The sequence below is a fragment of the Myxine glutinosa genome, chromosome 1 (genome assembly GCF_964187855.1).
Source record: "Myxine glutinosa chromosome 1, kmMyxGlut1.1, whole genome shotgun sequence".
NCBI classification, from domain to species: domain Eukaryota; kingdom Metazoa; phylum Chordata; class Myxini; order Myxiniformes; family Myxinidae; genus Myxine; species Myxine glutinosa.
Window position 1 is genome coordinate 65,207,930 of NC_136261.1, and position 11,017 is coordinate 65,218,946.

Genomic DNA, 11,017 nt, shown 5'->3' on the forward strand with positions numbered 1-11,017 from the left:
TCCTTGATGGTACGTGGTGCGGGCCACTCCTCTACCGCTTTAATTTTGTCTGGGTCCGTTTTTACCCCCTCGCGGCCGATCACGTGACCTAGATAGGCCACCTCTCTTGCAAACAAAGTGCACTTACTCGGGTTCAGCTTCAACCTGCCTGTCTGAGGCACCCGAACACCTGGTCCAAATTAGCTACTGCCTGGGGGAACGTTTGGGCATGTACTAGGACGTCATCCAGGTACACCAGGCATGATTGCCATGGCATGCCGCCTAGTACATGTTCCATCAATCTTTCAAAGGTGGCGGGGGCGTTACACAAACCAAACGGCATCACAGTAAACTGATACAGTCCCTTACCTGTGGAAAATGCCGTTTTCTCCTTCCCTGCCCTATCCATCTCCACCTGCCAATACCCACTCTTGAGGTCCAAAGTTGAGAACCAATTTGAGCCCGCAACGGCATCGAGGGTGTCATCAATCCTTGGCAGGGGATATGAGTCCTTGAGTGTCACGTTGTTTAGCTGGCGATAGTCCACGCAGAACCGCGTGGTCCCATCCTTCTTTTTTACCAGCACAACAGGTGACATCCAAGGACTTCCCGAGGGCTCGATCACGCCTGCGTCGAGCATTTTTTCAACCTGCTCGTCAGCTTCCGCCCTCTTGCTCCAAGGGAGCCGTCGGGCGGCCTGACGAATAGGCCGGGCCTCACCGGTGTGGATCTGATGTTTCACCAGGCCCGTACGTCCAATATCCTCGGTGGACAAGGAGAAGAGGTCCAAATGGGACCCAACCAGTTTGTGTAAGGCCTCCCTCTGGGTACCTCCCAACTCTACACTACTACGATTTACCATCTCGCAAATGGGATCGGGCCAATTCCTAGTATTTATTGAAGGCTCCCCCCGGGGTCGGCTCGGCTGGACGTTCTCGCCCCTCACTGTCGCGACTTCCTCAACTGGGGTGCAGCCAGCTACCCTCGTGCCCCTTACTATAGTGCGTGGTTCTGTACTCATATTTATTACTCGGACGGCCACTATCGGTCCGTCCGTTTTTACAAGGGTGCGGCCCACGATTAAACCCGGTATGGACTGCGCTGCCACCGGTTCGACCAGGCCGCAGGACTCCTGCCACGTTGGGCGAGCTGCCCACCGGGCCGGCACTATCGCCTCGGCCCTTGGGGGGATGGTCACGGCCTCGGAAGCCTCCAGCTCCGCTCTCTCGGCCGTGCTCACTCCCCCTAACGGCAGCTCTTCTACTCCCATCTGCAGGATCCCCCGGCACAAGTCGATTTTACAGCCGCTGGCAGTCAACAGGTCCAACCCTATTAAACATGGGTCGCACACCTCCGCCACCCAAACATCTATCTCCCTCCTTACCGACCCTAACTTGAGGGTCACAGAACCACGCCCTATGATCGGGGCCGTTACCCCGGTAGCAAGCTGCAAACTATAATTTTGCAGGCGCTGGATCTTATCCCAGCCACCTGCGCTCGAATCAAGGACAACAGGGCTGATGATCGTGGCGCTAGCTCCTGTGTCCACTACGGCGTCTACCCCCACGCCGGCAATTTTGCATCTAATTGTCAGGCTACCGGTTCCAATTTGGCCACAATAAATGACCTGTCGCGTCAATGAGGGCTCTCCTCCATCCTCTGCTGCCGAACACCGCCCTACGTGCCCGACACCTTCTAGTTTCCCGGGGTCTGGCGGGGGGGTGTCTGGGGTCGGCTAGCCCGCTCCCCCCTGGGCGGAGTTGAGGACCTCAACCGCCGGGGATCATCCCGGCGCGCGGCTCGACAGTGCCGCGCCAGGTGACCCAGACGGTTGCAGGTATAGCACCTCACCTGATAAGGTGCTTGCCTCCGGAATTCCAAATTTCCCCCCCTGTAGGTCCGAATTGGATTACCTGCTCGTGGTCCACCGCGGGCCACCTCCGGGGCCGCCTGCCATGGTCCAGGTCCCGCCAGGCGCTGGTCCACCAGCCTCCGGACCATGCCCGCCAGGTCAGGACCCACGTCGGGGGCGGGCCCCCTAAGGGGTCCGCCCTCCATCGGGGGTCCCACCTGGCGGACCGCCATTGCGAGACGCTCGCCTCCCCGGGCCAGGGGCCTCGCTGCTTCCCAACGGGCCGCAGCGTCAGCCGCCTGGCTCAGAGTCTGCGGGCGCCACATGGCAAGCTGTTGCCGGAGCTCAATATCCGGGAGGGCCTGGATAAAATGGTCCAGCGCCAGGCTTTCCCGGGAATCCGCTGCCATGCTAGCATGTGCGATCCCCACTGCGCGGCGAATGTCGTGGGCAAGTTCCCCGATGGCTTCCTGGGGCTTGCGCTTTCGCAGCGCGAGCTGAGCTTTAACAAGCTCGCTCTGCTGTTCAATGCCGAATCGATTAATTAGGGCGTCGCGGAGGGCTGGCAGGGTGAGAGCACCCGCTGGTAATGCCGTCAGCACCTCCGCCGCCGCGCCGCGCAATGCGGCCACCAGGTGTACTCCACCTTCGTCCTCACCCCAACCGTTGCCCTTACACACACAGTCGAACTGCGCCAGGTACGCGCGTAGATCACTCTTGCCGTCATACGGCGCGAGTGGGACCTTGTGGGACCACCTCGTATGCGAGTCGTTGCCCGCCTGCCGGACCCCGTGCGTCGCCCCTTGCGGGGTCAGCGCGGGGCCGAACCGGCCGGGCCCCCACAGTACATTACCCCCAAGGGGCTCTCGTGCCTCCCCGGTCCCTCCAACAACTACCCCTGTTGGTGTCGATGCATGGGTCACACTTCCGCAACCCGCTACCCATTCCATACCACCACAACCTTGCTCACCCACACCTCGCACCTCTCGTTCCATACCCTCCGGACCAGCCATACACCTCACTCGTGGCCTCTCATGAACATCCGGGTCTATCTCGACCCCCAAGCTTATTAAATCACCTGGCGCATCATACGCACGACCATATTGGTCACCACTTACACCGGGTCCTCTTTCTCTTCGCTTCTCCTCCATCAACTGCGAATCCCTCATCCGGTTAATGAGCACATCATCACGATCCGAACACAGACTTTGGACCAATTCTTTCACTTCCTCCTTTATCTCCTTCTTATCCTCTCTCCGTCGCTTCTTAATTTCGCTCACCCCTTCTTCCACTTCTTCTAATTTCTGCTTCACCTCCTTCATCTCTTCGTGCGCCCCTTTAAGTTCTTCCTCTAACTCCACTTAATTTTTTTCTATGTGCTCCCGCACCTCCCGCTCTTTAACCTCCATCACCTCTACCACCTTGTCCATTTTCCTCGTCAGGTCCTCATGTACCGTCTGACACTCTTTTTTAATTACCCCTACGTCCTTTTTCATCTCCTTCTGTGTCGATTTTAAACCCTCTATTACCGCTGTGTTCTTCTTTACCTGGTCCCCCAACTCCTTTTGTCCCACTGTCAGTTGTTCTACTCCCAGCGTCAACTCCTCTATACCCCCTTGCAATTTTACAGTCCCCTTTCTCACCTCCTTCTCCATGCGCTCCTTACAGTGCCTCACCTCCTCGCGCACTCCTCCGACCTCCTCACTCACCCCTCTTCTGATCTCCTCTCCCATCACTTGCATCTCCTGCCCAGATGCCACCCTCATCTGCTCCATTTCCTCCCTGTGAGCATCCAGTTTGGTTTCTACCCCCATTCTGACCCCCTCTATCTGCTGCTCCATTTGTTTAACTTCCCTTTCCGCTTGGTCCCTCATGTCCCTCAATTTGCCTTCCATACTGTTTTCTAACCCCATTAACCCGTTTCTCACCTCTTTTATCCCGTTGTCTAACCCCTCAAAATTATTGTCTAACTTCCCAAATTTCTTGTCTAACTCCTCAAAATTATTGTCTAACTTCCCAAATTTCTTGTCTAACTCCTCAAAATTATTGTCTAACTTCCCAAATTTCTTGTCTAATCCCTTAAAATTATTGTCTAATCCCTCACTGGTACCCCTCGCTTCGTCCCTCATTACCCCCATTTTTTTTTTTTTTTTTTTTTTTTTTTTTTGTATACAATATCGAGGCTCGTGAAAGAGCGAACATTAATCACATGAACACACAGAAAGACAAACCGACACATAAAACATATAACATAGGGAGCGGTAGACAAGATGGGGAGAGAGGGGGAAGGACACAAACACAACATTTGAGAGCAGGGACCGAGAGACATGGAGACATCGAGAGATCTGAGAGAGGGCGAGGGCTTTGGGGGGGGGGGCGTGGGAAGGGGGCAGTGGGAGAGGTATAAAACATATGGACACTGCCAGGACTTCCAGGAAAGAAGTTGGAATTTCAAACAAGGTGGATCTGGGGTGAATTAGCGGGGGTAGAAAAGATCAAGGTTTTGGATGGGGGAAGATAAGAGATGGTGGTGAACAGCTGTTTTAAAGACCTGGAGGGAGGAGTGGGATTGAAGGGAGTGAGGGAGTTTGTTCCAGAGGCGGGAGAAAAGAGGAATGAAAGAGTGAAGGTGAGCGGAGAGCCGAGATTTCGGCAGTTTAACCATCAGAGGGTTGCTGGCAGATCTTGTGCGACCTGTAGGAATATTTGGGGGACAGAGCACAGAGAGAGCTGGGGGTGCAAGGCCGGAGAGGAGTCGGTAGAAGACAGAAAGACCACCTACCTGCCTGCGGTGAGTGAGTGAAAGGCCCTCAGAGATAGCTTCATCGCGGGAGATTCCAATAATTCTGAAAGCTTTGGTTTCAACAGCGTGAAGCCGAGCTAGGTGTGAGGCAGGAGCACCGGCCCATAGGGGAGAACAGTATTCCATTGAGCTGCGGATGAAAGCCTTGTATGTGGTGAGGAGCTCAGGTGTGCCGAGGAAGGACTTCGCACGACGGAGGATGCCCAGTCGGCGACTGGCTTTGGAGGCCAGCTTGGAAATGTGGTTTTCCCAAGAAAGATCATGGCAGATAGTGAGACCCAAAATCTTGAGCGACAGAACTTCTTGGAGAGGATTGTTGAGAAAGTAGATGGGAGGGTTGTCCAGTCGATCTTTTCGGAGAGACATAGTAAGAGTGTGAGATTTGTCAGGATTGAAAGACATGTTCCACTTGTTTGACCAGTCTGTGATTTTGTCCAGGTCTTCAGAGAGTGAGGAGGCAGCAGACTGCCGATCTGAGGGAAGAGGAATGGAGCGGCAGAGAGTGGAGTCATCAGCAAAGAGATAGAGAGGATTTTCGAGAGAGTCAGAGAGATCATTGATGAAGACCAGAAAAAGCACGGGGCCCAGAACACTGCCTTGGGGAACTCCAGCCTGAACAGGAAGAGGAGATGAGAGAAACCCATTCAGGGCCACACGTTGTCGACGACTAGAGAGGAAGTCCGCCAGCCATGCGTGGAGATTTCCATGGATACCAAAGGAGGAGAGTTTGGTGAGCAGAGCGGGGTGCCAGACCGTGTCGAAGGCACGTGATATGTCGAGGGAGACAGCTCTAATTTCCTGTTTGGCATTGAGGACCTCCATCCATTGTTGAGACAGCAGAAGCAGCATGTCCAGAGTAGAGTGACCTGGTCTGAAACCAAATTGATGATCAGAGATCAAGCCATTGGAGAAGAGGAAAGATTTCATATCAGAAGCAATGATGGATTCCATGACTTTGCTGATAATTGGGAGAAGGCTGATTGGTCTGTAGTTGCTAGGATCTGTTTTTGCACCTTTTTTGTGCAAAGCGGTGATGTTGGCTGATTTCCAAGCAGATGGCAGTTGACCTTGAGCAAAAGAGAGGGTGAAGAGAACAGAGAGAGGGTGAGATAGAGCAGCAGAGCAGGATTTTAGGACCCGTGGGCTGATGCCGTCGGGTCCAGTTGCAGAATCAGAGTCGAGGGCTGACAGAAACTTTTCCACCTTGTCAGGAGGAAAGGACACGGAGTCCAGGAGCAGCAGGGTACGACTGGGTATGGTGGGTACAGAGAGGGATGGGTTTGGGACACAAGATTTAGAGGCAAACACAGAGTTGAGGCATTCAGCTTTTTCACGTGCGGAGTCAGCTGTGGAGCCGTTTGAGGTAAGGGAGGGGATGGAGGGGGAACAAACACCAGAAACGGATTTGACCAGACGCCACCAGGATTTGGAAGAGGGAGACAGATAAGAGAGTTCGGTCTTGAGAACGGAGAGATATTGTTTCCTGGCTCTCCTGAGGGTGGACACACACTTGTTTCGGGCTTTGTGAAAGGAAATGAGATTTCCTTCCGTTGGATTTGCTTTCCAGGAGACGAAGGCAAGTTGTTTCTGGGCAACAGCCTCACCACAAGATTCCGTGTACCATGGACGGGAGGAAGGGTATGACAACTGAAGACGAGATGGGATAAATCTGTGCATGAGAGAGAGCAATTTACTTTGGAAGAATTCCCAGGATGAGTTGATGTCAGAGGTGGTAGAGATGGGAGACCAGTCCAGATGATTGATGGCTGCTTGAAGACCGTGCCAGTTGGCCTGAGTGAAATGCCAGACTCGTCGACGCTGAGCAGGCTCCCTGAGGATGGTCAGAGAGATGTCCACTTTAACAAGGACATGATCAGATGATCCGATCGGAGCAGAAGAAGAGCAGCAGACATTTTCAGGGAAGTTAGTCATAACCAAGTCCAGAAGAGAAGATGTTCCGTTGACTGAGATCCGGGTCGGGAAATTGACAGATTGTGTCAGTCCCAGTGAGTCGCAGAAGTCCTTTGCTGAGGAGCCATGGCTGGTGAGAGAGGTACCCACACCCAGCCAACTGGCATGATGACAGTTGAAATCACCACATATGAGGAAGAGAGAGTTGGGATGAGTAGATAGAAGTTGGTCCATATCATCAGACAGCGAGATGTAGATGGAGTCATCACTGTTTGGTGGACGGTACAACACACATATGAACAAGAGGTGGGAGCGAAGGGGAAGCCGTAGCCAGAGGTATTCCTGGGGGTGAGGTGGAGAGAGTGCAGTGCAGGGCGAGTGAGGAAGAGAGTTTTTGATAAAGATAGCAACCCCGCCTCCAGGACGAGGCTCAGGTCTATCATACCGGAGGAGGGAGTAGCCCGGGAGAGATACTATGGAATCAGAGACATCATAAAGGAGGAATGTTTCTGTTAAGCAGATCACGTCTGGTTTGACAGAAGCAACCTGTATGGAGAGATCAGTTAAGTTTGAACGAAGGCCCCGGATGTTTGAGGTCCATACCGTTAATGAAGAGGAAGGGGGAGCATCAGATACAGAACAGGGGGGAGGAGGGGTAGGGTAAGATGTGGAAGAGGTGGAAGAGGTAGGGAGAGCTGTTGAAGGTGTGTCAGAGATTTCAGAATAGCTCGGAGAAAGGGAAGGATGGGGCGGACAAAAGGTTTGATGGTGATTGGGTGAGCCACAATGAGGTGTTATTTGAGGAGGGGGAAGAGCGAGGCAGAAGGTTGGGGGAGATGGAGGTGAGAGTTTGAAGGGGGAAGAAGCGGGGAGGACGCTTTGAGGAGGGGGAGTGAGCGGGGGGAAATTGAGAAGCAATGAGGGTGGGGAGATTTGAAGGGGAGGGGTGAGGGGGGAGTTTGGGAGGGAAGGGACAAGGGGAGGGATTTGAAAGGGATGGGATATGGGGGAGATTTGGAGGGGAGGGGTGAGGCAGGAGTCTAGGAGGGGAGGGGCGAGGGGGCGTCTTGGCGGGGAGGGGTGAGGGCGTAGTTTAGGAGGGAGGGGGCAAGGGGGGAGATTTGAAAGGGATGGGTGATGGGGAAGATTTGGAGGGGAGGGGTGATGGGGAAGATTTGGAGGGGAGGGGTTATGGGGAAGATTTGGAGGGGAGGGGTGAGATTGGATTTTTGAAAGTGTACGATTTATGGGAAACGAACATTTATTGCAAAATGAGTTTCTTGTGACCTTCGAGTTAAAAATACGTTTAAGGACGCTGGATGGAGGATGGAGTGCAGGAGAGTTTAGGGAATGTAGAACAAAGGCACTATAGGAGATGGATATTTTTTTATTTTTTTTTGGGATGAATTGATTTGGTGAGCAAGTCGAAAGCAGCCTTTTAAAGAAGAAGAAGAAAAAGGTGTTATAAAATATGACGGAATACATAACTTGAGGGGAAAGTGTAAACATTGAAGGTTAATGAGTGAAAACTATCTGGGGAAATGGGGGAGAAACACGTGGTCGAAGAACGAACGAACGAATAAGAATGAATAAACGAATGAGAACAGAGAAGGAAATTTTTTTTTTTTTTTTTTTTTTTTTTTTTGAGTTGAGATTTACACAAGGAAGTAGGCTATGGGTGAAAAGACTGGGAATACAGAGAACGAAAGTTATTGGATCACAAACGACGGACCACTGAGAGAAAAACAAAGCCTCAAGGTTGTACAGTGCACACTGTACAAGGCCTTGCTCGCGACACGGCAAACAGACGATCAATTTATGAAAGATAAACACCGAGAAACAACCAAAGTTGCACACAATAACTTCACACACCGAAAGATAAATACAGTTTCGACAAAATACAATTGTGAACAGACTTAACTTCGAAAAACGTGGAGACCGTGTGGAGCTTCGAAAATCCCTGCCGCCGTCTCCAAGATCTCGCGAGATCTCTCTCATTTGGTTTCCCATTAACCCCCATTTGGTTTCCCATTACCCCCATTTGGCCCTCCAATCGCTCACTCTGAGCATCCATCCGGTTCCCCATTTGTTCCATAAGGGCCCTCATTTGCAGGAGGAAAAGGTTCGAATCCACCAGTGGCGCTGCCACGGTCGCGGTCGCCGTGACCAGCGAGGCGCCATTTTGTGCGTCTGCTACCCTCGCTGCTTCGCTCTCCTCACGTCCCTCAATTTGGTCCTGGACCGACCCTGCCTCACTCTCCTCTACCGGACCCCAGCTGTCTTGATCCGCCATAGCGCGACTTTCAAAATTCGGGTTTTTATTTTCGTAAAACAAAATCAAATTTCGCCGTTATAATTTCGAGCGCGGAAAAAACGCGCTCCGGATCGAATTCTACCTCCCAACACCAATTGTTACCCTAGTGGTACAATTGGTGTTCCAAAATTTGGGCCTAATAAATTTAGTCCCAGGTTCGAATCAGACACTCCTGACACCAAATGTTACAGACACGACTTTGATGTTATGGTGGGCCGAGCGGAATGGCCGCCGTGTCCGCACAAGTTACCCGATTATACTCGAACTTTGCCGAGTCGCGCTACGCTAGGTCAATGAAGGAAAAGGACACAACGGCTGGGATTAAAATGACACGACACCAGGGATACGGTTCTCAAGACCTCCGGAGGAGGTTATATTAGGGCGGAAGGTCAGATTACAACGACAAGAGGGACAGCATAGTAAGATAGGCACTTAATTACGGTCTTATAATAGCCCCGACAGACGACAGATAAACAGGACAAAACTGACTCACACGGGGATTGATGGCAAGGAAAGCGGGTCTTCGATGGCTCAAGGTGCACCTTGGCTCAGGGGCAAAATCGACCCGGTCCGGTCCAGAGATGCGGGAGGTCTCACAGCGCTCGAGGTGGTGACTTGTCTTCTCAAGCTGGGGGCGCATCTCACGTCACGTCCGGTAAGTCGCTGCGTATATCCGGCGGGGAGTGACACGCCCTCGGCTCGTTAGCTCCGCCCCAGATGGAATCGGTCCGTTGCTTGTCATTGGGTGCGGGGGTTACCGGCTCCGCCCTTGACGAGGGGCCGACAGGCAGCCCCTTCGTGGTAACCCCGTCGGCGCACATGGGTAATGGCGGCTAACCGAGCCGGAGTGAGGACGCACACTCCCCGCGCCGCGCCGCCCCCATTTCCTCTGTTGTTGTAGTTGTTGTTGTTGTAGCTTCTTCATGGGGAAGAGATGCGGGGAGGTATGGGGAGGTCCTAAACTCACTACTGGTGCCATACAATCACATTCTGGTGCAACGAAGAGTCAGAATTAATGGAAACGAGTCCTTAACTGACATAGACTAAGAATAACTAGCAAGATGTCCTATAGTTGTCTACGTGAGATGCGGTGAACCTGGGTGCGACATTTAATGGGGGAAATAGGGGAAGGTCGGTTCTACAGAGTGTTGTTTACAGACAATGGGACTAGGGAATGGGGGATTGGGGATAGTTGGGGAGTATTGGGGAAATAGGGGAATATTTACAAGCGGATATGGAGGCCAAATTCCATATTCGCAACAATATCTTGAAAAATAAGCGAAGTACCAACTTCTAATCTGGTGTGTGGGTGTATCTAGGCACAAGGAAGAAGGCTATTGAAAATTGGGTCGCCACGTCAAAATCCAAGATGGCCACCACCATATATATGTCTGAACCTTGTGAGCGAAATATCTTGAAAAATAAGCGAAGTACCAACTTCTAATCTGGTGTGTGGGTGTATCTAGGCACAAGGAAGGACGCTATTGAAAATTGGGTCGCCACGTCAAAATCCAACATGGCCGCCGCCATGTATGTCTGAACCTTGTGAGATGAATATCTTGAAAAATAAGCGAAGTACCAACTTCTAATTTGGTGTGTGAGCGTATCTCGTCATAAGGAAGAAAACTATTGAAAATTGGGTCGCCACGTCAAAATCCAAGATGGCCACCACCATATATATGTCTGAACCTTTTGAGCGAAATATCTTGAAAAATAAGCGAAATACCAACTTCTAACCTGGTGTGTGCGTGTATCTAGGCATAAGTAAGAACGCTATTGAAAATTGGGTCGCCACGTCAAAATCCAAGATGGCCGCCTTGCGTCTTCCACTTTGTCAACTCGCATTACTTCACCGACGGGGAACCTCGGCGTAACGCTTGTTATTATTATTTTTTAATACAAGATCGAGGCTCGTATAAGCGCTGACATTAATCACAAAAAAAAAAACGGACACATAAAACATTTAATAAGGGGAGCGGTAGACAAGATTGGGAGAGAGGGGGAAGCACACAAACATAACATTTGATAGCAGGGACATCGGGAGATCTGTGGGAGGGAGAGGGCTTTGGGGGAGGAGGTGTGGGAAGGTAGAGGCATAAAACACATGGATACTGCAAGGACTTCCAGGAAAGGGGGGTCGGGATACTTTGGGCATTGT